Below are 4,863 nucleotides of genomic sequence, written 5' to 3' on the forward strand. Positions count from 1 at the left end.
GGCTGTTTTGTGCAGATGTGTGGGAAGACAGGGGGGGGGGGGGTTGTCTGTTTGAAAAGGTGGTGTGAGAACTCCACACCATCTCTCTCTCTCTCCTCATCGCTCTGATACTGCAGCCTACAACCACTCCTCACTAGTGAAGCCAGCAGCAAACAGCTCTCTTTCTCACTCAGTCACTCTCTTTCTGTCTCTCTTCTGCCTGTCTGTCTTTCTGTACAAACAAGCTTCTGAGGCCGAGGGCCTGCATCGCTGACGCGCGGCGAGGAATTAAAAGGCTCACGGTAGACCACTGCCAGTCCCCAGACGACGCTGCTCCACTTCGCTTTCTCGCAAACCAGATCCCGAGGAATCCTTGCGGCAAATCCTCCTCGCGGTGGGTCCGCGCTCCCTCTGATGAATCACCAAGCTAATCAGATCCCAGAGGGCGAGACGGTGTCAGACACACCTGAACTCAAAAGCATGGCTGGCCCCTCCAGTGCACTTATATTTAGTGCGCCGGACAAGTCCTTGAGCCAAAAGATCTGAGGTAATGCAAGAGACCGCAATGTTCTCAGAGCCCTTCCCTAATCGTGATTAATGTATTCTGAAGCAGAATGGCGGTATGCTTTTAAAATGAATGGTGTAAGTGGGCCAAAACACAAATGTACACAAGCAGACACGCACGCACGCACGCACGCACGCACACACGCACACACGCACAAACACACACACACACACACACACACACACACACACACACACACACAGACCCACCTTACGGCCATCTTAATGTATCACCTCCCATAAAAATGCATGCTCAAAGGTTAAAAAGAGTAAACCCCAGAGACAAGACCAATTAACTTTGGCAAAGATACCAGGGAGAGAGGTTACTGCGAAACAGGCTCCTTTGTGAGGCCAGAAACTGGGCCTGTCTCAGCTGACCATGTGTAACATTTTAATGGTGGTCCAGTGCAGTACTACATTGGCATGTTAGTGTTGATTAAGTGCTTATTTACAAGCCTACATTCCCCCGTTACAAGTGGTCTGACATACTGTAGTATAGTCCGCATCAGCATGATCTGGAAAGATACCATCTTCAACAACAGCAGTCAAAAGAGTACACTTACTTATACAGTCAAGCAGACTGCTTAAAATGAATTTGCCTTCTGAAATGACAACATGTCTATCTATAGAGTATAATGTGTTACAGTATTTATGTTTCATCATATGTTACAGTTTTTTTTGATCGCTTTCATGCTTGTGTCAACTCACATTTTCAAAACAGTTCACACCCATGTCTAAATAAAAGCACTCTGGCCAAAATTACACATTTTGCTTGTAGAGGGCAGTTAGCTCTCTCAAAACACTTAAGAAGGCAGTTAGCTCTCTCAAAACACTTAAAAAATGCAGCAAAGGCAAATCTTGCCATCAAACAACACATCCTGTCATCAAATCAGTGTGTGATTTCAATCAATCATTGCACACTGGAAAACAAAATGCAAAGTATAGATTTAAATTGTTCTTTCTGATATCGGAAAAAACTATGAAATTCATTGAAATACACCTACAGTGAACACCTTTTGTACTGTTTTCTTCATAGCAACACAGAACAGACATGACATCTCTTATTGATAATGAATGATTGCTGCTAGAATTGTGCAGAAGAATTTCAGACAGATGTATCAGAGATATAGGGTGCGTTTCATGCAGCGTTTATACGTCCTCCCTCGCTCCTCGATGCCTCGATCCTCACTGATCTACATAAAGAATGATGGGGGGGAAACAATGGGATAGTCTATCCAGTGTTAGTTATAGATCAGTGGGAACGCCCCTCGAGGATCGAGCATCGAGGATCGAGGAGGCATGATGAGAGGCACCCTCAGATGTACTATATGCAACAAATCTCTACCACCTGTGAAAAGATGTGCTCCTTTTGTTTAGCATGGAGAGGCCAATAGAGTTTGGAGTCTTTGAATGCCGTCTGTGTTAACTGTTTGGCAACAGGGTGAGAGAAATGTGTGAACCCCATGAAAACGTGTGAACACATTTGCAAAAGATGCTTCTGCTGTGCAAGGTGCTCATGAAGACCAAGTGGATCCCAGTTTCTTTAAGCAGAAAAACTGTAATTAAGCAGAGAAACTGTAATTCCTCCTGGGATGTAACTGTCATTGACATGTAAGACCTACAGTATAAGAACAAGACAAATGTCAACTGGACTTGCCAGCTTCTGTGCTGCTTTCTTCATAGATACAGTACTTCCCCTACACGTGCCTTAGATCCATGCGTGCAAATAGCAACACAGAACAGACATGGCATCTCTTATGGACAATGAATGATTGCTGATTGAAGAATTGTGCAAAGAAGATTCACACCAACCTTGATTCACACAGGTGTATCCGAGATTCAAACTTATGCAAGGAATCGCTATTGCCTGTTAATACAGTAGATTCATTTTTTGTGCATTTTTCTTTTTGTTTAGCACAGGGAAACCTATAGAATTTGGTCTTTGAATGACATCTGTATTGACTGTTTTGCAAAAGCGTGTGAGAAATGTGTGAACCCTATATGAAAACTTTTGAGCACATTTACTGTACAAGAGATGACTTCTGCTGTGCAAAGAAGGTGTTAATGAAGACAAAGTGGATCCCAGTTTCTTTATGCAAGTCAAAGCCATCTAGAAAAAACTGTAATTGAAGAACATGAAGAAAGATGTGAAATAATACTGGAAGAAGACAGACAGAGAGCAGTCCAGGACTGTGTTGCTGTGTGTTGCTTCTTCTACCATGACAGCACTGGTGTAGGAGGCTGTGCATTTGTGGATATCTCTGCTACAGCTGTCTTCTAACAACCCCCCTCCCTCTCTCATCTGTCTCTCTCTCTGTCTCTATCTCCCTCTATTTCTCTTTCTCTCTCTCTCTCTCTCTGCCCTTGTCACGCTCGCTGGAGCGTCTTGCTTTCTGAGATATGAGATCGCATCAGGTTGGAAGGCACTGGGATTACAGAAAACTGAGGAATAATTTATGAGCTTCTTTCTTTTGGCCAAGGCTCAGATTTTTAGCCAGAGTCCAAACAAAATCATTATCACACCACAGTCGTGAAGAATATGCAGTCTTGAAGTCATATGTAACATTATTTCCAACAATCGGATCATCAAATGTATTCTTTTGACAGTAGATGCTTGCATCACTGGCTAATTGGGCAGATTTCTATCAACACGTTATGATTACAGATATTAGAAGCCCCTAATCAGAAAATAAAGCACGCTGATGGCAGATAATTGTCTGACACAATAGAATTGGGTCCCCATGCATTAAGACAAGTGAACGTGGGATTCATGGCCAATTTAAGAACAATTTAAGAAACGTAATCAAAGCAATTATACGTATACAATTATACTGCGTGTGTGTGTGTGTCTCTCTCTCTCTGTGTGTGTGTGTGTGTGTGAGAGAGAGAGAGAGAGAGGAAGAGAGAGAGTGTGTGTGTATGTGACTGTGTTTGTCATGGAACAGTAAATGAGCTTTCATGGTGGTGGTGGTGGTGTGGGTAAATTGATGTGTCTCCCCTCTCCTTGCCCTATTGTGTGCCACCACACACAAACAGGCACCCAGCGCTCAGGCATACCCCTGTGGGCAGTGAGATGTTTCAATTAGGCACATCCCCACTGCACACAAATACACTCACACAAACACATGCACGCACGCACCCACCCACACACACACACACACGCATGCACACACGCATGCACACACGCACACACACACACACACACACACACACACACACACACACACACACACACACACACACACACACACACACACAGAAAGAGAGAGAGAGAGAGAAAGTTAGACTAATTAAGGGGCTCAGTGCTCATTCTATTCTCCATTCTAACTGGTCATTTACTCTGTCTCCACAAACACCAAGTGTATTCATTTAGATGTGCTGCTTTATCATTGTATCACAGTAGCTGAGCACATTGTAAACACTCTCTACATTCGAATTCCTGCACTCCGATTGGGAGTTCTGTATAAAACTGCTCCCTTCCATCAAATAGGAATATTTACGGAATCACGTCCCCCCCTTACAAATGAATGCTCTGACTATTTTTTGCAGTGTGTGTGTTTTTTTTTTTTACAGAAATCACTCAAGGTCATTTTTTTCTGTCTGCCGTCACCTTGTGTCATTAGGATTATTTCCATTTGTCAAAAGGACAAAAGATGACCCTGAGAAGAGAACACCAAATATGACAATGTGAATGAAATAACAATGTGTTCTTATCAACACTCTCACATAAGATATACGTGGGTTTCTTAACAATCCTCTTACAGATGAAGGCCAGTATGAAGAGCTATTAGAGAAGCAGCTAGTTCAGCTGTAGTTTTCTGACTGTAAGGGCAGGCATTGTACAAACATGTTGATGCTACTTACAGTAACATACAAACATGCATGGTTACAGTAAAGAAAAAAGGATGGTGTATAGAAAAACACAAAACAATACACATTCATCAACACTTGGGTATTACTTGGAAGTTTTAAAGGAGACAACAAATGTATGTTACCTGTCATAAACAGATGGTGACTCTAACAATGGCTGATCCTGGTGTAATGTGGAATCAGCATATACCCACTTGTTCCAGGATCAGTTATAGCACCCAGATATGGCAGACCAAGGTTGTAAGCCTACAACAATGTCTATTAAAAATGGACAGTACATGAAGCACATGCTTATTGCACTATGATTATGGTAATGGTGACATTGCTTTGCAGAAATTTACCGTACATACATACACTAAAGTCACAAAGCTGACACCCACCGCATTCATCCACATTGCGACTCTCTGCAACTCTGTCACGCAAAACATTTTTGTGTGTGTGTTGTGAAAA

This window comes from Sardina pilchardus, chromosome 9, assembly GCF_963854185.1.
Source record: "Sardina pilchardus chromosome 9, fSarPil1.1, whole genome shotgun sequence".
Classification (NCBI taxonomy): domain Eukaryota; kingdom Metazoa; phylum Chordata; class Actinopteri; order Clupeiformes; family Clupeidae; genus Sardina; species Sardina pilchardus.